At 42.4% G+C, this 26,991-nt stretch overlaps 1 protein-coding gene and 1 long non-coding RNA gene across 2 annotated transcripts in view; both read left to right on the top strand.

The window, feature by feature from the left end:
* Nucleotides 1–26,991, top strand: part of LOC136862274 (nose resistant to fluoxetine protein 6) — a 415,203-nt gene that overhangs the window by 235,780 nt on the left and 152,432 nt on the right. The window lies entirely within an intron of this gene.
* Nucleotides 766–25,253, top strand: LOC136880559 (uncharacterized). Its single transcript, XR_010860948.2, has 3 exons — nucleotides 766–830; nucleotides 10,114–10,273; nucleotides 25,045–25,253. It is a non-coding gene; the product is annotated as an uncharacterized lncRNA (long non-coding RNA).

Below are 26,991 nucleotides of genomic sequence, written 5' to 3'. Positions count from 1 at the left end.
GCGAACATTGCTAATGGGATGTTTCAGCAGGACAATGCCCGGGTTCACACTCCACGCATCTCCAGAGAAGCTCTCCACGACATCACAACCTTAGAATGGCCCGCCAGATCCCCGGACCTCAGTCCTATTGAGCATGTGTGGGACATGATGGGTCGACAACTGGCCAACCGTTCTCAGCCACCCACAACTCTGGAACAACTGACCCATGCAGTGCAACAAGCATGGGCCACAATTCCTCAGGAAGCGATCCTGGGCCTTATTGACTCCATGCCTCGACGAATTCATCAATGTATTGCAGCTCGTGGTGGGCATCCTGTATTGATTGTTGTCCAAACTTGCGGTCAGAGGGACCTGAAAGTGTAATCATCGAATCACAACCGGACACTCGTCCTGCATGTTCAATTGCAGGAATGTAGCACCACTTCTTCTGGGTGTTGCAATTTCCATTTTCTTCAGTGTATATAAAATTTCAGTCTAAAGTAGGCCTAGTTATGACAGTAAAAAGAAAAAAAAGAGAAAACCGTGTGCCGAAGTTAATTTAATTGAAAAGAATCTACGCCTTTCATTCCTTTCTATTTTTTTTTCTTTTTTTTTTTTTTTTTTTTCTTTTTCATTCCGAATTGCATTCCATCCTAAGTGAAGCGAGCAGCGGTAATGCCACAAGTCTTATCGTTGACTTTCACTTTTCGCAATAGGGCGAATGTTATCGAGAACTCCGGATATCCTGTTGAAAGGATTTCCTCATGATTCAAATTCAGCGAGCATCTGAATCAGAAGCTGAACGAGTACTGGACAAACAACTTAGAATCAGCTGGGATTCCGTTCTGGAGGTAAGTATTACTATTATTGTTATTATTATCTGTATGTGCCATAAAAATGCAACAACTTACATGAGAAGCAAATACCTATTTGAAACATACAGTATAAAAACATTGTAAATGGTTTCTTAAAATCGCCAACGGGAGAGTGGGGTATCTAAGAAACAAAATCCCACACATATAATTCTACTTTTTTACCGGCAATATTCTAAATCTAACAATGTATTGCACGTTAGTTTCTTCTTCGTCCTGGCCTTTTTCCCATTTTCTTGCGGGTCAATGTTCCGTGTGGACTCGGCCAGATGCCTGCATGGAGGGATGTATTCTCTGTTTCGTGTTTCTGTGGTGGTTGGTAGTGTGATGTGTTCAGTTACGTCGAATTTAGATGAAGAGTAACGTATTACATGTTCTTGTTCCCTGACCCTGGCCTTCATTTTGTGTGCCCGCTCATGTCCCGCTAGTTGACCTTGTACAGCTGCAGTCGCTTAAGTGCGGCCAGTATCCAGTATTCGGAAAATAGTGGGTTCGAACAACACTGTCGGCAGTCCTGCAGATACATAAAATAAGTTTCATCGTAAAGTCCGTATTGTCGTACGTATATTCCACCTTTACAATACCATAAGTTTATTGTTTATTTATTTAAACAGCATTATTAAATAATCATCATCATCATCATCATCATCATCATCATCATCATCTGTTTACCCTCCAGGTTCGGCTTTTCCCTCGGACTCAGCGAGGGATCCCACCTCTACCGCCTCAAGGGCAGTGTCCTGGAGCTTCAGACTCTTTGTCGGGTATACAACTGGGGAGAATGACCAGTATCTCGCCCAGGCGGCCTCACCTGCTATGCTGAACAGGGGCTTTGTGGAGGGATGGGAAGATTGGAAGGGATAGGCAAGGAAGAGGGAAGGAAGCGACCGTGGCCTTAAGTTAGGTACCATGCCGGCATTCGCCTGGAGGAGAAGTGGGAAACCACGGAAAACCACTTCGAGGATGGCTGAGGTGGGAATCGAACCCACCTCTACTCAGTTGACCTCCCGAGGCTGAGTGGACCCCGTTCCAGCCCTCGTACCACTTTTCAAATTTTCGTGGCAGAGCCGGGAATCGAACCCGGACCTCCGGGGGTGGCAGCTAATCACGCTAACCACTACACCACAGAGGCGGACATTATTAAATAATACGGGACATGTTTCGTCTAACTTGTAGACATCATCAGCCGTAAGATGAGAACCACTCATATGACAGATTCGAATCATTTCTTCACTTCCATAGAACAGGACCTAAAAATTATTTGTTTTCATAGTAAAGACAGTTTACTCAACGTTTTAGAAAACATTTATATTAACATAGATCAAAAACGCAACCCCAATCATAAATTAAATGATTTTTCAGAAACTATGAACATAATTTTTGAGGCATTACTCAACAGTTCCTATTTCGACAAACATTTAAACAAACTTCCATATGATCGCTCCCCGTCTATTGATTCCAACCTTCCCCTAATTTCGCCTCACACACGTCCTCCATAATTCATCCTCAGTCAAAAAAAAAAAAAACACCACTAATTACTCTTTGAGAAGCAAAAACGCAAGTAATCAGATGCGCCACAATCTTCTTTTTTAAACCAGCTTACTTAATTTCACTGTATTTTTACATTACGTACGTCATACGATCTGATATTCCACCTAATTTGAATAAGAAATGTCAACTTTGCACCAATATGACGTCTTTTACATCTTCTCTCTGGACTCCCTGCACATGCTCGTTGATCGTCTTTTTTCTGCTACAAATAACATTACACACTTCATTATCAGCTTTTGCCGACGCACCTGATTGCTGCATATCAACGGCACACTCAAGAAGAATTTTAACAACAAGCTTAACTATATCGTTCTCATGTGTGTGAATTTAAGTTTTTTTCGTCAACAAGATTTGAATATTTGTACTTGGAACAATCTGGACATCCTCGCTATTTTGATTGACGTGTTCGACAACCGATTTATTTTATTGTGTTTGTTCTGTCCTTGTCCTTTTTAAGCCTTTTCTTGATCTTACGGCTGATGATGTCTACAAGTTAGACGAAACATGTCCCGTATTATTTTCATAATGTTGTTTAAATAAATAAACAATAAACTTATGGTATTGTAAAGGTGGAATATTAACTTAACCTTAAAGTAAAGTCCTGAAGATAGTTTTCCGTGGTTTCCCATTTTCACTCCAGGCTAATGCTGGGGCTGTACTTTAATTAAAGCCACGGTCGATTCCTTCCCAGTCCTAGCCATTTCCTGTACCATCGTCGCCATAAGACCTATCTGAGTCGGTGCGACATAAAGCCAATACCAAAAAAAAATGACCTTGTACACGTTTCCGATGTCGCAGTTGTATTTTTAAAATGTTTTTTAAATTAACAAATACATCGCAATTGGGGAATATCCCGGTGGCAGTGTGCACTTACAGTAGTGTGATCATTCAAAGATAAAACATAATTACACAATAACAACATTAACGACAACAACAACAACAAGAGTACAACAAGCAATTCCATGGAAAGAAAATATTACAGGAAATACTACTAGTTCAACATTCTAAATCCAGCATCATCATATACAAATACACACAACTTAAAGTATTTCCAGTGCTTAACATTACAGCTTCAGATATTATACATTGACTTAGCAAATGTCCTGGGATAGTCACCTGATAGCGTGTGCGGCCTCCTCTGGCCCTGCGAACTGCAGTGAGACGCCGTGGAAGTGAGTCGACAAGTCCCTGGTAGTCCTCTGGACGCAGCTGACACCAAATCGTTTGCAGAGCGGCCGCCAATGCTGGTCTGTTCGTGGGTGCAGGATCCATGGCACGGAGCCTGCGTTCCAGGACATCCCAAATATGCTCGATAGGGTTCAAATCGGGGCTCCTGGGTGGCCATGGCAGTCGTTGGACCTCCGCTGCATATTCCTGGAACCATTCCCGGGTGACGTGGGAACGATATGGCTGCGCGTTATTATCTTGAAACACCGCAGAACCGTCTGGGCGCTGGAAGGCCAAAAATGGGTGGAGATGGTCTCCGAGCAGCTCAACATACCGCGTACCATTCAAAGTCTATTCCAGAACAGCTAGGGGGCCCATTCCATACCAGGAAAATGCACCCCAGACCATAACAGAGACACCAGCGCCCTGGATCACACCTTCGAGGCAGGCGGGATCCATCGCTTCATGTGGTCTGCGCAATACACGGTGCCTCCCATCGGCATGGTGCAATTGAAATGGTGATTCGTCCGACCATATCACGCTACGCCATTGTTCCAGTGTCCATCCCTGGTGACTGGCGACAAATGCGGGTCGTTGTGTCCGATGACGTTGGGTTAACAGTGGCACCCGTCTGCGGCGCCGGCTCCCATACCCCATAGAACCCATGTTCCTACGGATTGTCCACTGGGAGACGTGTCTAGCACGGCCTATGTTGAATTGAGCCGTGATTTGTTGCACGGTTGCCCGTCTTTGTCACTATTGACTATCCGTCTCAGATGTCGCCGGTCACGGTCATCGAGGGTGGCTGGACGGCCGGTCGTTCGTCTGTTGTGAACGGTGACACCTGCATTCGACCATTCACGATACACCCTGGACAGGGTTGATCGTGTGAAGCCGAATTCCATCACCACTTCCGAAATCGCACTTCCCATCCGTCGGGCACCGACCACCATACCCCGTTCGAATGACGTCAGCTCACGACGACGTTCCATGTTACACCTGTCAAATGCACAGCCACTGCTCACAAGGTCCCCTATACAACTGCCGCTGGCACAGGGGGCGTGTGTTGCTCAGACAACACACCTGCACATCAGTGCTCCGCTATCCCATGACATTTGCTCAGTCAGTGTAGGTTGAACTTACTACTAGCTTAACATTACAGCACGTCACATAAAAATTCACACGTACATTAAGTATTTAAAACTTTTACACTGTGACGTACAACAACAACAACAACAACAACAACAACAACAAGAGTACAACAAGCAATTACATGGAAATAAAATATTACAAGAAACACTACTAGTTTAACATTCTAAATCCAGCATCATCATATACAAATTCACACACAACTTAAGTATTTACAGTAATTAACACTACGGCTTACAATACTATAGGTTGAGCTTACTACCTTTTTTTTTTTTTTGCGTCGTACCGACACAGATAGGTCTTGTGGCGCTGATGGGACGGGAAAGGCCTAGGAATGTGAAGAACGCGGCCGTGGCCTTAATTAAGGTACAACCCCAGCATTTGCCTTGCGTGAAAATAGGAAACCACGGAAAACTATTTTCAGGACTGCCGACAGTGGGGTTCGAATACCGGATACTGGCCACACTAGTGACTGCAGCTATCGAGTTCGGTGAGCTTACTACTAGCTTACTACTAGATGCCTTAATACTTAATACTACAATTTACCGGGCGAGTTGGCCGTGCGGTTAGGGGCACGCAGCTGTGAGCTTCCATCCGGGTGATAGTGGGTTCGAACCACACTGTCGGCAGCCCTGAAGATGGTTTTCCATGGTTTCCCATTTTCACACCAGGCAAATGCTGGGGCTGTACCTTAATCATGGCCACGGCCACTTCCTTCCCACTTCTAGGCCTTCCCTATTCCTCGTCGCTATAAGATCTACAGTATCCGTGTCGGTGCGACATAAAGCAAATAATAATAATAATAATAATAAGAATAAGAATAAGAAGAATAAGAAGAAGAATACAATTTACAGTGAGTTGAGCGTTGCTCAACTGTTTTCAAGTGTGTGTACGTGTGTGGTTTATTTCCCCTGTAATTAGTCAAAGCGTAGTATGGCTTGTGTGTTTTTAATGGCGCAGCCTTTCTTTTGCTAGTTGCTTTACGTCGCACCGACACAGATAGGTCTTATGGCGACGATGGGACAGGAAAGGGCTAGGAGTGGGAAGGAAGCGGCCGTGGCCTTAATTAAGGTACAGCCCCAGCATTTGCCTGGTGTGAAAATGGGAAACCACGGAAAACCATTTTCAGGGCTGCCGACAGTGGGGTTCGAACCTACTATCTCCCGAATACTGGATACTGGCCGCACTTAAGCGACAGCCTTTCTTTACGTATGGCTCACATGTGTTAACTCCGTCAGCTTGTGAAGTTCAGAGACGGTTTGAAGAAAAATTCCAGGATGTTAAAGTTCTAAAATAGTCCATAATTTTTGTAATAAAATTCAGGAAACTGGAACTATCCAGCCTTAGAAACCAACAGCACATAATTTGGAAAAATTCTCCTAAAAAATCACTTCGTCGTCTTGCAGAAGTGGAAAATTCGTGTGGGTCTGTGCAAAAGGGTGTAAAATGATTACATATAAAGCCAAAAAATGAAGAACTATGGCATATGCTCACCATCCAGGTGACCGTTTACATAGGCACACATTTTATGAGTAGAGTCTGCAAAATGTATGTAATGGACAAATAGACCCAGATTTAATATTCTTCTCGGACGAGGCCTGGTTCCATCACCATAGTTATGGGTGTTCACAAGTGCAATCATTATTTGAGTGCTGTTATACCTGACTATGTACATGAATTGTCCCTTCGTGACGCAAACATCGGTGGTGAAGGAATCATAATGTTTTGATTCTGTTACTAATCTGAATACCACACTATAACCCCCTTTTTCCACAGAATTAACTGACATAGAGCGTGACTTTTCATTTATTCAACAGGACTCTGCCACTGCTCATATGACGAGTAATTCCATGAGAGGTTCACAAAGTGTTTCCATAGAACAGAATTATTTTTTCTGGTTTTTTTTTTTTTTGTTGCTATTGGCTTTACGTCGCACCGACACAGATAGGTCTTACGGCGACGATGGGACAGGAAAGGTCTAGGAGTGGGAAGGAAGCGACCGTGGCCTTAATTAAGGTACAGCCCCAGCATTTGCCTGGTGTGAAAATGGGAAACCACGGAAAACCATCTTCAGGGCTGCCGACAGTGGGATTCGAACCCACTATCTCCCGAATACTGGATACTGGCCGCACTTAAGGGACTGCAAGAACAGAATTATTAGTAGGGACTTGTCGCCCTCTCTGTTCCCTGATTTATCCACCTGAGATTATTATCTCTGGGGTAAATGTTAAAAATGCCGCCCACAAGACGAGCCCGCACACCATACAAGAACTGAAATATAATATTCGTCAGGAAATTCCCGAGATTCCTCAACGTGAACTACACTGAGTAATTTCCCAACGACCAGGCGAGTTGGCCGTGCGGTTAAAGGCGCGCGGCTGTGAACTTGCATCCGGGAGATAGTAGGTTCGAATCCCACTGTCGGCAGCCCTGAAGATGGTTTTCCGTGGTTTCTCCACTTTCACACCAGGCAAATGCTGGGGCTGTACCTTAATTAAGGCCACGGCCGCTTCCTTCCAACTCCTAGGCCTTTCCTATCCCATCGCCGCCATAAGACCTATCTGTGTCGGTGCGACGTTAAGTTACTAGCAAAGAAAAGGATTCCTAACGAGGTGCCAAAACTGTGTGTAGAATGTAGACGGGCAGTTTAATCACCTCCTTTCATAATTTAATAAGAATTGAACTATTTAAAATTGTTTGTATTTAATGTTGTACGGTTTACCTTCTCGCTCGCTATTGCCCTCGACCCGCGTGCGACAGATGAGCGCGCGCTCGCCCTAAGTAAAAACACCGCGCGCCGCTGTGTGTCACTAAATATATTCCGTTCCAGTCCTCGAAACCACTGAGCTTAACTCAAGGCCATGGTGGTTCACTGTTTACTTTTAGACCGTAGATGAGAGCACCAGTACGAAAACTATGACCGTTTACTCAAGGATTTGCAAGGTTCCTCGATGAGCCGGAAAAAATCTCATATTTACTTGCACTGGTGGAGGTTTTGGGAAAAATGTTGTCATGGAAGAAAATTATTCTTCCAAGTTACAGGAGAAACTTGCTCATTGCTAATTTAATGAAAACCGAGCGAGTTCGCCGTGCAGTTAGGGGCGCGCAGCTGTGAGCTCTCATTCGGGAGATAGTGGGTTCGAACCCCACCGTCGGCAGCCCTGAAGATATTTTCCGTGGTTTTCCATTTTCACACCACGCAAATGCTGTGGCTGTACCTTAATTAAGGCCACGGTCGCTTCCTTCCCACTGCTAGGCCTTTCCTATCCCAAAGACCTATCTGTGTCGGTGTGACGTAAAGCAAATTCTCAACAATTTAATAAAATCAATTTTAAGTGCTGCTTCTCTTTTTAAGAAAACAAAGTCTATTTTAATTTGGAACAGGCCAAAAATTGACCAAGGGCCTCTTTATTTAAGTCGAATGCTAAGATTAACTAATCGTCAAGATTTCAGTTGTTCAATGTCTCGAGTTTTTGTTGGATGTTTCTGTGAGGAAGTTGCAATATATTGGAAAGGGTCCATCACGTCTACAATAAGTTAGATTCTGGGAAATTTTCCCTCTAGACTAGTGTCGAACTCGTGGAAAGAGTGAATCAAGGGTGAATCCCGGGAGAAATTCCCGTTGAGCGCGGCCAGCTGTTAGAGCGTCCTCTAGTCCGACATGCAATAGGCAGTCGGTAGACAGAGGGGGAATCCTGTTTAGTGCGCAAGGTCAATTAACTTATCTGAGCGACAATACTACTCGTGTCTCCTGCTCATGAACAGAGTAAAGAACCTCTTTGTGTGGAACAGGTTTCAACTGATAATAATAAAACTTATAGGCAGTATTGCGTTAACTCGTAAGTGAGAAAGTAAAAAGCATTATTGACAATATCACAACAAGCATCCATTTAATCGAACAGTTGCACTGTAAGGGAATTCGTTCGAAGGAAATGATAGTTTGGAGTAACATTCTTTAGGATTATTTAAGAAAATACTGTCTATACCTCCGTATTTCTTTTTTTAAATATATATGATTTTCGGAGAGGTGCCAGAATTTCATCCCGTAAGAGTTTCTTGAAGTGCCGGTAAATCAGCCGACGCGAGGCTAGCGTATGTTCAAATATAACGGGGTAATGTGATATCGAAACTCCCAGCTTGGGCGCACTAGACAAACAACCTACCGTCCGAGCAATGCAGCACGACAAATAAATAAATAAATAAATAAATAAATAAATAAATAAATAAATAAATAAATAAATAAATAAATAAAATAAATAAATTTAAATTGGATTTATCAAGTTTGCGTGGTATATTCTACATGCTTTGTGTTGTAGAAGTGGCACCTCTGCCTCTTACCTGGACCCTGGCAGGCATTCCAAAGGCCATTGATAGTGCGTTGACGTGTATTTCCTAAGGCTCTTTTTAGGAGTCCAAATGCCCAGAAGTCCATAGATGACTCATCGGGTGCCTTCACTGGAATGTCAGTAAAAGGAATTGCACGGATTTCAGTATCCATCTCCAAGAGCAGGCGAGTCGAACAAGAGATGTGGCTGGATGTTTTATCTTGATGTACCTATATCAGATATCGTCTTCCTGGGTAAAGTGTGCTCGCTTTTTCTGCCTCGGCTACGTGAGTCCCTAGAAATAACTAGAAATCCAACATCTCAATTGTATCCGTACCCAGGATAGGGAAAGGTCTCATTTAGTTTGGTTTTTTTTTTGTTTTTTTTTTTCACCTTGAATAATTCGTTTGCTTGTAGGCCTTCCTCTAACTTACTTCTTCATCCCATACTAATCAGCCTAGTCTCAAATTCCTCTTTCTCTTAGTTTAAATAATGAGTTTCGCAAAACATTGCTCTCAGTCTTTTTCACGGTTCACGGTTCTGCAAGATTTTCAATTTGTCAGTACTTTTCGGGTGCGTCCGTGGCTCAGGCGGCAGAGCGCCGGCCTCTCACCACTGGGCTCCGTAGTTCAAATCCCGATCGCTCCATGTAAGATTTCTGCTGTACAAAGCGGAGGCGGGACAGGTTTATCTCCGGCTACTCCGGTTTTCCCTGTTGTCTTTCATTCCTGCAACACTCTCCAGTATGATTTCATTTCATCTGTCAGTCATTATCATTGCCCCAGAGGAGTCCGACAGGCTTCGGCAGCCGGCATAATTCCTATCCTCGCCGCTAGATGGGAGTTCATTCGTTCCATTCCTGATCCTGTCGCATGACTGGAAACAGGCTATGGATTTTCATTTTTCAATATTTTTCGCGTTGTTTCACCTTCAGATCTAAGGTAATTCCTTCATTTTTCACTGTGGCCGTACCTCGAAGGTCCTTCACTCCTCCGTTGGCTACTAAGAGATATGTACTTGACTTACCTTACGTGTATATACATGATTTATACATATGTTGTTTCTCTCAGCTACGAAAACTAACATCTGACTGCATCTCCAGTTATGAAGCCATACACCATTCTCATCGCTGTGATGATCATGGCAACTATCGTCGTACACAGCGCTGGGTCTCCTAAACAAGGAAGTGGCAACATTTTTAATGTTCAGCTGAAGTCGAGAGGTCTGCAGGTAAGAATTTCTACCACATTGGTATAGAAGCGCTACGTATGACTAGAAGGTACTTTCTACCCTGTACATAATATGAAACTATGCTCGGGCACATGATGGTCCACTCTTAGCCTATGGAACGGCTTGATAAATGTTGATCGAAACCTTGTATTCAGTAGCTGAAACTAATAGCATTGCAAATTTATGACCTACATTCTGTGCTTTCGAAGTCAAAATTTCTGAATTGCCTACTTCATATTCAAAATTTTAGGGTTACCTAGTTATAAGTCAAAATGTCAGTGCCACCTAGCAACGAGACGATATTTCAATTCTGCTCAGTCAAGATCAAAGAGACAAAATTTCAGTGTTGCCCGTTTAGGAGTTAAAATTTCAGTGCTGCCTAGTTACGAGTAAAGAGTCAAAATTCTAACGTTGCCTAGTTAAAAGATGAAAATTCAGTCATAGCTAGTGAAGAGTCAAAATTTCAGTGCTGTGTGGTTTAGAGTCAAAAGAATAACTTAAAATATTCAGTAGATCAACGAATTATTAAGTTTAAGATTAGTTTTGGCCGGACAGTAAATGAAGTGAAAAACCAAAAATGAGGTGTTTTGCATTTTTTTGTCATTAATTTTATACTTCATGTTTCTCAAGTCTCCTACCAGTTACGTAAACATTCCCATTTTTGAATTATTGTTTAACATCCATTCAACTAGTATTCTTACATGGCCGAATTTTATCACCCACCGAGATTAATGTTAATTTAAATATGCTTTGAAGCTATTTCTATGTTATAACGAAGAATTAAAATGTTAATTGTTACGAAATAAGTCCATAACTCAATACACAAGAATGTCTGATTTCCATGTTGTGTAATACTTGAAGTTACAATTTCCCGGATTATCTTGTTTTGGTATTTTATTTGCATCACATAAGAAGCAAAAAAATCTATCGCCTTCTCTTATGGAGATGTGGCTCAGAACTTGAAGGAGAGGGCGAAAGTACAGTAATTTGTCATCCTAACTCGTGCAAACTTCGGCTAGGAAAATATCTTGATATGATCAAGCCAACCCTCAATTTCACTTATATTCAAAGTGTCGAATTCTGTAGACGTCATTCCGTGGCATGGTCTTCAAAAACAAAATGTATCTTATCTTATTCTTTAATAATAATAATACTGTTATTTGCTTTACGACTCACTAACTACTCTTTTACGGTTTTCGGAGACGCCGAGGTGCCGGAATTTAGTCCCGCAGGAGTTCTTTTACGTGCCAGTAAATCTACCGACACGAGGCTGACGTATTTGAGCACCTTCAAATACCACCGGACTGAGCCAGGATCGAACCTGCCAAGATGGGGTCAGAAGGCCAGCGCCTCAACCGTCTGAGCCACTCAGCCCGGATTACTCTTTAATATACGTTTCTCCAACATACAACTTACTAGTTCTATTTTGTTAGGAGACTGACATACAGCGTCTATGGCAATTTCTGGCGCATGGTATCATTCAAACGAGTGCTAAAAGCACACATGCTCAACATTTAATTGGCAGAATATAAGGGACTGATGGACCACCTGATATAATGAAAAAAAAAAAGAAAAAGAAAAGTAAAAACACATTGATAAAGTTATATGCTTCCGAAAATTGCAGGATTAGTATAGAATTTGGATGAGATACCTGATGAAAGCAGTAATTCCACAAATGCATAAGCAGGGTTCAGAAACAGTTACAACAACTCTTTCTTTGCGTTATTTCCACACAATCGCAGGGTCCGCATCGCGATTATAAACAACTATTGTGGTACTTACTCGATCAGTATACTAGTCAAGATATTCATAGGCATTTTAGCGAAGATGCTGGATTTAGTTGTAATTTTTTTTCCAAATAATTATTTTATTTTCTAGAGCAAAGTAAAGGATACACAATTAATTACAGTGCTGCGTAAATTAGACATACTGTTACAGACAAACATCAAATACAAAATCAACAAAGAAACACCAAACAAATCTTGAGAGATATCACGACCATTAAGATATCTCGTTTTTTTTATTTTTATAATTAACACACGTGATCCATCACTTTAATGAGGAACGGAAAGGCAATCCACTTTCGTCGGTGACCGATACACTATACAATTACATTGTTAATTTAGATTATTAAATAGAGAAACAAATAAATGCAAACAGAAACAAAGTATTATTTACACAATCTGTATCATCACAAGTTAAGAACAGAAAGTTCATTGAATTTCTTCTGCCCTCCAGAAGCACTATACACTTTCAGTTTTTGTCTCGCTGTCTTGAGAAACTGCCTAAAACCTTTTACAGAGCATTTCTCGTTGGTCTGCGCATAATGAAGAAAGCCCATTGCTAGCCATACTAGGGCAAACTTGTTGTTCCTGTTGGGTATGTCCAAAGCTAACAAGATACGATATATAACGTTAGGGTTATCGGAAGATGTTAACTGCTGCACCAGAGTCAGTGTCATCGCCAAACGTCCATCATACCATCACATCGAGTTAGTCTGTGGAGTTGTGTGTCAATAGTTGAAATCTCACATTTTTGGCACAAGGGTGACTGGACCAAGTTGTGGCGAAATTTTTTCTCCTCGGTTGGTATGGCATCTTGGATGGCTATGTATGCTGAACTTTTCCAGTCTGTTGGGATCTCTTGTGTTGTGAACTGCTTCCAGATATTTTTCCAATTTATGTTGGGGAATTTTTCCATGATCTGAGGGGTAACAAGTTGACGGTTTAAAAGACGACGGTAGATGATTTGCGTGGGTGGAATGCACTGTTGATTCACATGAGGATAGAAAGATTCAATAGTATGCAGTACTCGTTTAAAGCTTCCAGTTCGATATGATGTCCAAAAATGCATATCATCAATATCTCCGAGTCCGTTCTTTGCTAGTAGAATTGACCTCAGAAGCAGAGCCTGGCATTTAGCGGAGACGGCGATGAGGCCTAGGCCCCCTTGATCAACTGGCCTTCTGAGCTGATTTCTTGATATGCGATATATGTATCCTCTCCACAGATAGTAACTAATTCCAAGTTCTACTCTTTGTGCATGTTTCTCTGAAATGGGGAAGACCTGAGCCGCGTACCATATTTTGGACAGAGCGAATGAGTTAATGTGCCATACTTTCTGTATTAGATTAAGATTTCTGCTGAGATCCTTCGTCATTGTGTTCCGGACAGTGTTGATGACTGCAGTCCAATTCTTTTCGACTGTCTCCTGAAATTTGCCTGTAAATTTCAAACCGAGAATTGTTATTTCTTCTTTGACAGGGATTCCAGCAATTGTGATGTGGTTTGGCCAGGTACCGAGAGGTAACAAGACAGATTTCTGATAATTCACTTTCGCGTTGGCGGCTCTTTCGTACACAGATATTATTCCAATCAGCTGATCCGCTTGGGCTCGGTTCCGTAATAAAAGTGTTACGTCGTCAGCATACGCTCGGACGGTAAACATCTTGTGCGGATTTGGTACATCCTTTAGGAGGTGATGGACAGCTCGAATGAAGGGTTTTATACTTAAGGCGAAGAGGATCAGAGATAGAGGACATCCTTGTCGCACTGAATTTCGTATTGGAATAGGTTTGGAGAAATGACCATTGAGGAGAATTCGGTAATGAGCATGAGTGTATAGAGATCTAATGATACTACATGTTGACTGTGGAATACCAAACTTATCGAGATTCGTAAACAAATAACCATGGTGAACTCGATCAAAAGCCTTTTCAAAGTCAAGGTTAAGTATTGCTGCGTCATTGTGGGGGTAGTGTTCACATAATAATATAGCATCTCTAATTGCTTGGAGATTAAAAGTGATTTTCTTGTTCGGAATGCCACACGTCTGCCCTAGCTGAATGATGGTTTCCAGAAACGGCCGTAACCTGTTGGCCAGAATTTTCATAAATAATTTGTAGTCTGCATTTAGTAAGGTTATAGGACGATAGTCTGATAAAGTTCGGGGCATTGACACTTTTGGAATAAGAATGATTATGCCTTCGCTGAATCCAGTTGATTCTTCGGAGTTGTTTAATAGAATGTTCATCAATTCTACGAGCGTATGTTTAATGACTGGCCAGTACTTTTTGTAGGAGGTGAAGCTGAGACCGTCTGGGCCAGGAGCTGATCTGTCACTTGCAGTGCGCAGGGCCTTTAGAACTTCCTCCTCGGTGATCTCACGGGTCAGCTGCTGTTTTCCTTCCTCAGGCAAACGTTGATCTAAGTAGGATAGTATTTTGTTTTGGTCGGGTATCGATATCTCACTTTCACTACATGTTCTCTGGAAGAAATTTTCGGCTTCAGTAATGCAGTCTCTTGTAGTGGTAAGACTTCTATTGTCATCTGTAATTAACGAGTGAATGTATTTATTTTTCGCTTTATTCTTTTCGGAGGCAAGGTGGTACAACTGTGCCTTCTCTTCGTGGATGACTGATGTTGCACGGGAGCGAATAATTGCCCCTCGGAGAATAGTTTCCTGTACTGAGTTGATTCGGCGTTTAACAGCTGTCAAATGATTGGATACGTCATTTCCGGCTTGCTGACGGGTGACAAGATCGTGAAGAATCACGTAATAAGAATGCAGCGTACGGCGTCTGTTGATGGCCTTTTCTACTCCCTTTCGTTTGAAAAAGCTCTGAATAGCTGGCTTAAACTTGTATAGCCAAGATTTGATCGAAAGTTGTCCACCTCTTCGCACTCGAGTTTCCAGATCATTCCACAGGAGTGAAAATTCATTTTGTATATCGTCGTCAGACAGTAAGGAGCTGTTTATTTTCCAGTAACCCCTTCCCATCTGTGCCGCCGGTCTATGCCCCGCAGTCTTCATCACTACTGCATGATGATCGCTGAATGGTGCAACATTAACAGTTACTGAGGATATTATTCTCTGATTCTTTATTTACATAAAAGCGGTCGATACGTGAAGCAGCCGTACCTCGGAAGAAAGTATATTCGACTCTGTTACCATGAAGAACTTCCCACACATCACAAAGCCGAAGGTCGCGATATACTCTCCCTAATGCCAGGGAGGGATGGAATTCACCTGTCTGATCTTTTGCATTTAATACACAGTTGAAATCACCTCCGAGAATAATGTTATCATAATTGTGACGCAGAAAATAAGGCAGTTCCTTTTGAATGAAATCTTCCCGTTCTTGGCGTCTGTGTGTTCCTGAGTGTAGATATATATTAATCATCAGTGTATTGTAAATAGTAAGTTCATACAACAGACCACATTTTCAGTATGGGTGAAGTGACTGAAGTAAATGCTATTATGAGAGCAAATTACATTTATGCTTGTTTCAAAGATCTAGAAAAGGCGTGTGGAGGGTACCAAGAGAAAAGGTGCTGACCATTCTGCGTGATAATGCGACCAGGGATAAGCAATCAAAGGCATTTGTAAGGAGTAATGACCATTGGAACGCAGTCAGAACTGATGGGAGAAGGGTTCTTGGTTCAAAATAGTTAGAGGAGTTGTTCATAACACATATGGATCATTTACTGAAAGTCCGACTCGTTGGCTGAATGGTCAGCGTATTGGCCTTCGGTTCAGAGGGTCCCGGGTTCGATTCCCGGCAGGGTCGGGGGTTTCAACCTTCATCGATTAATTGTAATGACCCGCGGGCTGGGTGTTTGTGCTGCATCCCAACATCCCTGCAACACACGTACCACACATAACACTATCCTCCACCACAATAACATTCAGTTACCTACTCATGGCAGATACCGTCCACCCGCATCGGAGGGTCTGCCTTACAAGGACTGCACTCGGCTAGTAATAGCCACACGAAATTGAAATTATTAATAATAATAATAATAATAATAATAATAATAATAATAATAATAATAATTATTATTATTATTGTTACCGTGTTTTAGCGGTAGGTAGAGGCGTAAGAAGGTGCGGGCGTGAATGGGTTTCAAACTACGGAATCAAAGTTAATGTAAAATTAATTTAAAATTTAACTAGGTTATATTTTCTTTTCAAAAACAAAGCAATAACAGACATGGCAGGTACAATGTAGCAAAACAAGGGGAGTTACAATATTTACAGGTTTTGGGCTTCACGCCCTGACTTCAGCGATCAGCTCAGTTTTTACCACAAACACAAGTTTTAACAGAGGGGCAGAAAACCCCATTCATCCCTAGGAGCCCCTGGCTCCGAATTACACAGAAAAGCCTCCACGAGGCATATGACACTCCATTTTCAAAAGAGCGATCCGCTCTTAAAATTTAAGCCTCTCAAAGGCCACACCAAACTCTACCTTCAAGCTGTCCTCTAAGGACGTATTCACAGGGGTAAAATACCCAACCTACTGAGGTCTATTGAATGAAAAAGAAGGTTGATTACATGACCTCTAAAATAACAATTTGAGAGGAGGCTAACCGCACTCCTGATACACTTTGTTTAAGACCTACTTGGCACTAGGCCGTTAATACAAGGGCTAATCCCATACTACGGAGGTGACTTCAGAAAATAACAATTTACATTACATCACGGAAGAATTGGTTTGAGAAAATAAGTCCACCTCAAAACAATATGAGTGGGAACTCGAGAGGGTTAGCACTCTCTATCCCAATATGTGGTTTAGAAGATAGGATAGGTACCAGTAGTCTTTACATTTTAAAGGAAGGTTACATGGTGGAAGGCCTAGAACCCGCCCCGAAGATTAAACTGCTGAGCAAGCAAAGAAAGAAGTTATTACTTGGCCATTACCTTGTTGTAGACGCCGCCGAAGAAAGAGGCGCTTCCCGCCTCCTGCTATGTACTTAATACACTGAAAGATGGAACAGAAGTGGCCCGGAGACCCCAAAATCAGCAGTTTATATCCTCTCACGGAAGATTCTAGGCGTTAGGGGAAAGAAAACACCCTCCCACAAAAATTTTATTGGCTAGGGAAAAGAAACCCCTACATAGAGGAAGAAGAAACACATTATTGGTGGAAAATTAATTAAAGAAATTCGGGATTGGCTAGATCCAAAATAAGGGGAAAAAGAGGGGTATACAGCCAACTTAAACAATGACAGAAAGAAATTTAACCAAGAACAAACTCTTGAAATAAAAATTTCTCCAACAAAATAGTTCTTTGACTCCGCACTAGGTCGCACTATTGTTGATCTTCAGTAGTGTCCTCTAGAAGAGAAAGTTCACACTTCTTACTTCAAGCGAAACAAAAACACATCAAAAATGACACAGTTCACAAACTCAAAAATTTCCAGGTAGTGACATCTTCTGAGAAATTAGTAGATTAATAGTGTAGATAAAGTTCAGACTTCCTCCAGAAGAGGAGTTTCAACTGGCGCAACTTTTAAATAAACAGAGTAGAGGTGTACCGCCCGGTACAGACCTCCCCCACCAAAAGTTCCTCCAGGGGTGACACATGAAATCAGTTTGAAACAAGTTCCAAGTTATAAAGTGAATATGAAAATAGTTTACAAGATTTTCAGAATGTTGTGTGATTCAGTTTCACAATTTGTTGTTGCAGGTGAAGTAAAGTCTTTCTGTTTTTAGAATTTGAATTTCTGAAGATAAACTTTTAATACTTAAAGGTGAAGAAAAATTTTGCAATGTCCACCAAATATTGTTGTTGAATTCCCAAGTGTAGTTATTGCTTATGGTGACTGTCCATGTAGTTGATGTAGATTGAGTCGGATGGCCAGACCGGCCGTTGCAGCTTGCGTCCAACGGAGGCCGCTCGGACCCCTCAAGTACCCTGAGATACCGCTCGCCCGCACTATGAGGGGAACAGAGGTGTTGAAGCACGCCGCGCCCGCGGTGAACAGATACAGGCTGCGGGCATGTAGCAGGTCGTGCGCCGCACATCAGCCTTGGCCGGGAGGAGAGTTCCGGCTCGCCGTGCACATGTCGTCCTCGCTGGAGAGGAGGGGGCCCATCCCCCTCCCCAGTCGCTGCACGGCGCTGCGCGGCTGCGGGGGCGCTGAAACATTAAAGCTAGGCGGCAGAATTGTGTTGGACTATCATCTTCTTTGAGGGTACAGGCTTGTGGAGAGGTTGAGGGGCCAGCGGCGTGTAGATATCCATGGCATTTACTATTATGAAGCCACAGTGTAAGGTGGAGCAGGAGACGGGAGCGTGGTAATGGCCGTGGCAAGAACAGGATGGCAGTTTAACGGGTCGGGGCAGGTTTTACATAAGGCTTACATCTAAAACCAAAATATTACAGAAGGGGCAGAATGCCTTAAAAGTGAGACTCAAAAAAAATATAACCTTCATATCCTTTCAAAATAATATGAAGCAAGTTAACACAGAAATTACACCGGTTTCACCTGGGACAGGTGAACTCTAAATATCCTCTCGGTGGCTGGATTACTTAGCAATAAGGTAACCGGCGTAAGAAAATCGAGAATGATACAAGGCCCATGAAATCTGGGGGCAAGCTTGCCCGCGGGAACAAAATTTTTGACCATAACCTGGTCACCTACCTTCAAAGAGGTGGGTCTCCGTCCACGATCATACCTTTCCCTAACCTTTTCATGAGACACTTTAAGATTAGCTTTAGCCTTCTTCCAAAGATCTTTAATGTTGTCCGGATCTATTGTCTCGGGCAGAATGTCATTCAGAGACCAGAGGTTAGAGAGCGGCGTGTTGGGAACGAACTTAAACATCAAAGAAGCTGGAGTAAATTTGTGAGATTCATGAACCGCCGAATTCAAAGCAAAAACTATCCAATGCAGGGACGTGTCCCACCTGGAAGGATCTTCATGATGATAGGCAATAAGTGCGGACCTGAGATTACGGTTAACCCGTTCAGCCAGAGATGGTTGAGGGTAATAAGCAGAAGTAGTTACATGAGAGATTGATAAGTCAAAACAGAATTTACGAAATAAATTAGATGTAAAAGCCTTAGCATTATCAGATACCATATATTGGCACGGACCAAAAGAAGCAAACATAGAATTTAGGCAAGTAATGGTGGACTGAGCGGTAGCCAGCTTAGTCGGAAATAACCAAGAAAATCTAGTAAAGCCATCTACGCACACAAAGATGAACTTGTTAGCATTACCCTTTGACTGGGGGAAGGGTCCTACATAATCGATATACAGGCGTTCCATGGGGCGCGACGCTTGATGCGAAGACAACAGGCCTACCTTGGTGGACATGGTGGGTTTACTAAGCAAACAAGATTTACAAGCTTTTACAAGTTCACGGATTTCACCGTCCATACCTTTCCAAATGAACATTTCACGAATTTTTTCACGGGTTTTAAAGATTCCAAGATGCCCTCCTAATGGGGTCTCATGATAATACTTGAAGATCATAGGCACAAGAACAGCTGGAACGACAACTTTCATCATCTTGTCATGCCCCGAAGGGCAACATAAAACACCATTCCTCAGAACATAAGGGACAACATGTTCCCCAGAAGAAAGGGTTTCCATTATCGGAGCCAGCGTCGGATCTTCACGTTGGTACTTCTCAATATCTCTAAAGAGCATGGGAGCATCTGTTAGGATGGCATTAACCTCAGATAGTATGGACTCGGAAGGTGATGAACTGTCGACAGGTTCATGGGTCTCGACGTCGTTAGAAAACATACGGCTGAGTCCATCAGCAACAACATTTTCAGTACCTCTGATATGTCGTACATCGAATTGGAAGGCAGAAATACGGATGGCCCAACGGGCTATACGACCAGTACGACGCGGCCTACCTAAGACCCAGCTTAAGGCTTGATTATCTGTCTCCAAGTCGAATTTGACGTGTTCCAGATAGAGACGGAACTTTTCTAAGGCGAATAAGACTGCCAAACCTTCAAGCTCATATATGGAGTACTTTGCTTCTTGAGCTGACAATGTCCTAGACGCATAGGCGATGGGGCGCCTCCCTAGTTCAGTCTCTTGAAGAAGGACTGCAGCTACCGCCGACGACGACGCGTCGGTTTGGACGATGAATTTCTTCGAGAAATCCGGCATAGCAAGTACAGGGGCATTACAGAGAGCTAATTTAAGGTCTTCGAAAGCGGCTTGTTGAGAAGGTCCCCACTCGAATTTGATGCCTTTCCTACGAAGAAGGTTTAAGGGCGCCGCTCTATTAGCGAAGTTAGGAATGAACTTCCTGAAGAAATTCACCATGCCAATGAACCTGGCGATACCTTTAATGTCCTTGGGAGGTTTAAAATCACGGATGGCCTGTGTTCTAGAATGATCGACTGCTACACCATCAGGTGACACAATATGCCCTAGGAATGACATAGAGGGCTTAGCAAAGGCAACCTTGGACAACTTAACAGTTAACCCCGCCTTACGAAGGCGATTGAGAACTTCTCGCAGATGATCTAGATGTTCTTCAAAGGTTTCGGAAAATACGACGACATCATCTAAGTAGTGATATAAGTACTCGAATTTGATGTCGGAGAAGACCCTATCTAGCAGCCTAGTGAGTACAGCTGCTCCCGTAGGGAGCCCGAAAGGCACGCGGTTGTATTCGTATAAATTCCAGTCCGTGGCAAACGCTGTAAGATGTTTAGACTCTTCGGCTAGGGGAATTTGATTATAGGCCTGATTTAAGTCCAAGATGGTGAAGAACTTGGCCTTACGAAACCATGAAAAACAAGAATGAAGGTCGGGAAGGGGCACAGATTGCAACACCACCTTCCGATTGAGAGCCCTGTAATCAATGACAGGCCTGAAGCCTCCTTGGGGTTTCGGGACTAGAAAAATAGGCGAAGAATACGCTGACTTAGAGGGCCTAATAATACCATCCTTCAACATCTGATCGATGATTTCTTTCAGAGCCTTCATTTTAGGTGGAGATAGCCTATACGGTGGAAAGCGAACAGGAATCGAATCCGTGACCTCAATTTTGTATTCAATAAGGTCAGTAACACCAAGAGTATCAGAGAACACCTCGGGAAACGACTGACACAATTTGCGAATACTATCAGCCTGCTCCTCAGGTAGATGTCTAAGGTCTAACAACATCTCATCCTGGGTAGGCGAAATAGATGAACATGATGCAGAATTACACTTTAATAGAGGGATTTTACAATTAGAGGCAAATTTGAATGTGCACGACTTACTCTGAAGATCGAGCACCAGACCAGTGTGAGACATGAAGTCCGCTCCCAGTATGATGGGGCAAGACAAATGCTTGGCCACAAACAATTTGATTTTCCATGTAAATTTAAAAACACGAATTTTGACATGTAAGGAACCTAGAATTTCTAATGGAGATGAATTAGCCGAAACATATTTAACAGGAGATGAGTCATAGTCAGGGAGTTTACAAACAGATTTCAATTTAGAATACCAATCAGCCGAAATAATGGAACAAACGCTGCCTGAATCTAAGAGAGCTGTTATAGGCTCGTTATTCAACTCAATCCTAAGAAAAGGAACAGGTGCGGGGGTATCCGCCGCAATCCTAAGACACTCTCTGGGGCATTCAAAAAAAGAATTTGAAGATTGCTCATTCCCTGAATTCTCGACCCTTTTGCCCGGGGCTGAGCCTTGGAAAGCAGAATTAGTCGACTCAGCCGAAGCCGCTAGTCACTTTTTATTATTGGCATGGGTGGAATTTGCACCAGAGCAGGAGGGGGTGCTATTTGAGTTTGGGCAATTTTTGGCGATATGTGAGAAGGCCCCACACTTAAAACAGCCTTGTGATGAACCAGCTCCATTATTTGCCCTACTAGACTTGATCAGAGGACACTTATTGCGAAGATGGTCAGGCGACCCGCAAGCATAACATTTACGGGGCGTGACTGGTCGGCGAGGTGGAGGCCGAGTGTTACTAAAGGAAGGCGGGGGTTCTTTCGCTACACGCAAAGAATCAGCGTATCTAACTCCTTCCGCTGAGACGGCCAACGCTTCAAGTTCAGAGAAAGTTTGCGGGCACGCCGCAAAACACAAGTATGATCTATAAGATGGTGAAATGCCTTCCACAATAGCTTGTACAATTTGATCCTCAGGGAAGTGAAGAGCAAACACCCTAGTATAAAACTTAATATCTTGGATGAAGTCAGCCAAGTTTTCGTCCAACCTCTGTACTCGATAATAGTATTTCTGAATAAGAGATGACCTCGCGCGGGCAGGAATAAAATTTGCAAGCAGATGTGCATGGAAATCTTCGATAGATGACTGTTCAGCTATGGCTCTTACTATTTTATCTGAGAGAACCCCAATAGCATAAGGATAGATAATTTGCAAAATTTGACATGGGGAAAGAGAAAACACAAGGGCATGATCCTGAAATTCCACTAGAAATCTTAAAAATGAAATTACGTCACTGGTGGTATTAACGGAAAACTTGGATATACCTCTGAGCAACATTGCCAATGGATGAGGCAAGCTGCTAAACCCGGGCGACATAGTAGGTAAAGGTTTCAATGGCAAGGAAGTTAATTCAGCACGTACATTGTTCAACGATGTGCGGCGTTCAGACTCGTTGTCCAATGGGGCAGAGATAGTTTGAGCAGCAACGGTTATCCTATTGCCTTCTCCCTTAGCAGGTTCTTCCTCACTACTTACATTCACAACGGTGGGCTGATCAGATTTGGGAGGAACTTCCCCAGTTAACAATTGAGTGACTTTACTAGACAATTCAGAGATAGTTTCAAGGAGCGTATTAGCTTGCTTCCTCTGAACGTCATTCACCTTCAGAGACAACAGATCATTAACTCTATTTGAAAAGTGATATAGCCTGCCTTGCACACGCTTAATTTGATTAGGAGACGGATCGTTTTCATCAAAAAAGCTGACTACAGATGCTAGCCCAGTAATATTCTCGACGATCGTGGAAAGAGAGTCATCAATTTCTTTCTCTCCCAAATTGGGGATGGAAATGGGCAAATCAAGGGACTCTCTAAGCTTGTTGGTGTCGATTGCAACCGTGCCTCCAGATTGCACATTTCTGATAGTTAACTCGTATATCAACTCCTCTTTGCGCAAATAGTTAAGGAGGAGAACATCGCGAGGGCCGGGCATGATGACAGAACAATTTTGAAAAACTCAAAAAATTCCAGCAACTGAGACAATTGTTGGAGTTCGAGTCAAAGCAATGTTTAGCCGTCAAAAGGGGCTAAATTGAGACCCATTCAACCACGCTCTGCTACCACTTGTTACCGTGTTTTAGCGGTAGGTAGAGGCGTAAGAAGGTGCGGGCGTGAATGGGTTTCAAACTACGGAATCAAAGTTAATGTAAAATTAATTTAAAATTTAACTAGGTTATATTTTCTTTTCAAAAACAAAGCAATAACAGACATGGCAGGTACAATGTAGCAAAACAAGGGGAGTTACAATATTTACAGGTTTTGGGCTTCACGCCCTGACTTCAGCGATCAGCTCAGTTTTTACCACAAACACAAGTTTTAACAGAGGGGCAGAAAACCCCATTCATCCCTAGGAGCCCCTGGCTCCGAATTACACAGAAAAGCCTCCACGAGGCATATGACACTCCATTTTCAAAAGAGCGATCCGCTCTTAAAATTTAAGCCTCTCAAAGGCCACACCAAACTCTACCTTCAAGCTGTCCTCTAAGGACGTATTCACAGGGGTAAAATACCCAACCTACTGAGGTCTATTGAATGAAAAAGAAGGTTGATTATATGACCTCTAAAATAACAATTTGAGAGGAGGCTAACCGCACTCCTGATACACTTTGTTTAAGACCTACTTGGCACTAGGCCGTTAATACAAGGGCTAATCCCATACTACGGAGGTGACTTCAGAAAATAACAATTTACATTACATCACGGAAGAATTGGTTTGAGAAAATAAGTCCACCTCAAAACAATATGAGTGGGAACTCGAGAGGGTTAGCACTCTCTATCCCAATATGTGGTTTAGAAGATAGGATAGGTACCAGTAGTCTTTACATTTTAAAGGAAGGTTACATGGTGGAAGGCCTAGAACCCGCCCCGAAGATTAAACTGCTGAGCAAGCAAAGAAAGAAGTTATTACTTGGCCATTACCTTGTTGTAGACGCCGCCGAAGAAAGAGGCGCTTCCCGCCTCCTGCTATGTACTTAATACACTGAAAGATGGAACAGAAGTGGCCCGGAGACCCCAAAATCAGCAGTTTATATCCTCTCACGGAAGATTCTAGGCGTTAGGGGAAAGAAAACACCCTCCCACAAAAATTTTATTGGCTAGGGAAAAGAAACCCCTACATAGAGGAAGAAGAAACACATTATTGGTGGAAAATTAATTAAAGAAATTCGGGATTGGCTAGATCCAAAATAAGGGGAAAAAGAGGGGTATACAGCCAACTTAAACAATGACAGAAAGAAATTTAACCAAGAACAAACTCTTGAAATAAAAATTTCTCCAACAAAATAGTTCTTTGACTCCGCACTAGGTCGCACTATTGTTGATCTTCAGTAGTGTCCTCTAGAAGAGAAAGTTCACACTTCTTACTTCAAGCGAAACAAAAACACATCAAAAATGACACAGTTCACAAACTCAAAAATTTCCAGGTAGTGACATCTTCTGAGAAATTAGTAGATTAATAGTGTAGATAAAGTTCAGACTTCCTCCAGAAGAGGAGTTTCAACTGGCGCAACTTTTAAATAAACAGAGTAGAGGTGTACCGCCCGGTACAGTTATTATTATTATTATTATTATTATTATTATTATTATTATTATTATTATTATTATTATTATTATTATTATTATTATTATTATTATTATTATTTGCTGAAAGGTATAAAATGGCAGGGAGGGATTACGTTGAATGAAAAGTAGTTTAGTACTCTATTCTGTTAAGCAATGGTTTTTATTGGTATTGGTGGATGATTTGTTTTGTTTTTTTATTTTCGTGTTGCAGGAAGGAGCCTCAAGATCTCGCCGTTCAGCGTCACTAGAAGAACATTCAGTTCTTGTTGACCAAAATCTGAACTTTGAAAGCAACGAAGCTGAACTGATAAGGCACCCCAGAAATACATAACTGAAGTGTGCACGACATCCCCCAACCAAAAATAGTTATCGTTAAAAGAATGTCAATATGAAATAAAGTATTATTTCAGTAAACTATGATTTTGTTTCCCTCCTCGTTTGTATCTTCAATATTTGATTACGATTGGTGCTTGTTTCCTTTACTGTGGAGAGGACCAAAACAATCTTCTCTGCATAGCAATGGATTGTTACTTTTTAATCATGATCTTCTTCTTCTCCTTCCTGACATATTCCTAATTACTTGTGGTCGTATTTAGCCCAGTTTTACGGCCGGATGCCTTGCTTAGAAGCGATCTTGTATTGAGGGATGTATTCACTATGACATGTTTATTTGGCGGTTGGTAGGGCAGTGCGTTGTGTTCAAATGAAATGTGTGTTAAGACGAACACAAACACATAGCCCCAGAGCTATAGGAGTTAATCAGGCGCGGTTAATATTTCCGGCCGGGTAGGGAATCGAACCCGCGAACCTCTGAACAGAAGGCTTCTTAACCATGAAGTGGAAATTTAATTATTGGATCGGTAGATAATGCGTCATGGCTCCTCCACCTCGTATGCTGGCCGGTGAGCAGTTTTGTCCGTTATCCCCATCGTCTTCTAATCCTTCATAACTTCATCCAGTTATTTCCATTAATCAAATCACGTTCCATATGTTGTCGTCCATCCTCATAAATTATTATTATTATTATTATTATTATTATTATTATTATTATTATTGCGATGAATGTAATGAAGCAAACAGTAAGAACAGAATAGTAACTCAATATTTATTGACGACTCAATAATAATAATAATAATAATAATAATAATAATAATAATAATAATAATCGTATGGTCTCAGGTACCGTGTGCAGACATTTCACGTTGACGCCATCTGGCTGTCTGCTCATCAATTTCGACGTTCCGCTTTACTGTAGGCCTACTAGATGGCAGACCGAGTAAACCGAAACTCTCTTGGACGTCTATGGCTGAGATTTTAATGAGTTTTGTCGGGTAAACACCAAATGTGTCACCAGAGATCTTTTACATGCCGACATCGTACGACATGGAGTGTCCAATGGACTTTTTCCCCTCTCTCTTTCTTAATCTGCGTGGAATCCCACCTCTACCGCCTCAAGGGCACTGTCCTGGAGCGTGAGACATTGGGTTGGGGGATACAATTGGGGATGATGACCAGTACCTCGCCCAGGCGGCCTCACGTGCTATGCTGAACAGGGGCCTTGGTGGGGTATGCGACGACTGGAAGGGATAGACAAGGAAGAGGGAAGGAAGCGGTCTTGGCCTTAAGTTAGGTACCATCCCGGCAATTGCCTGGAGGAGAAGTGGGAAACCACGGAAAACCACTTCCAGGATGGCTGAGGTGGGAATCGAACCCACCTCTACTCAGTTGACCTCCCGAGGCTGAGTGAACCCCATTCTAGCCTTCGTACCACTTTTCAAATTTTGTGGCCGAGCTAGGAATCGAACCCGGGCCTCCGGGGGTGGCAGCTAATCACAGTAACCACTACACCACAGAGGCCGACGGAATTTTTTCCGCCCTTCAAAAACCTCTACCTTGTTTGAACCCACTATCTTTGGATCCGGAGGACAACACTCTACAACTGATCCACAGATGCAAATTGTTGTGAAGAAAAGGAGGGGGTAAATAGGCCTACAGACATTGGAAGCTACAATAATTATGTTATTCTGAGGATATCAACATACTTATAATGCCTTTATTAAAGTAATTATAATTCATGAATCAAAAACTGCCATTAAATCATTTGTTTGTGTTTTTCTCAAGCCAAAACCCAACAAACGCTTGTCAATTTAAGCCCGAA

The sequence above is a fragment of the Anabrus simplex genome, chromosome 1, assembly GCF_040414725.1.
Source record: "Anabrus simplex isolate iqAnaSimp1 chromosome 1, ASM4041472v1, whole genome shotgun sequence".
In the NCBI taxonomy this organism is placed as follows: domain Eukaryota; kingdom Metazoa; phylum Arthropoda; class Insecta; order Orthoptera; family Tettigoniidae; genus Anabrus; species Anabrus simplex.
This window is presented reverse-complemented; position numbering and strand designations above follow the sequence as displayed.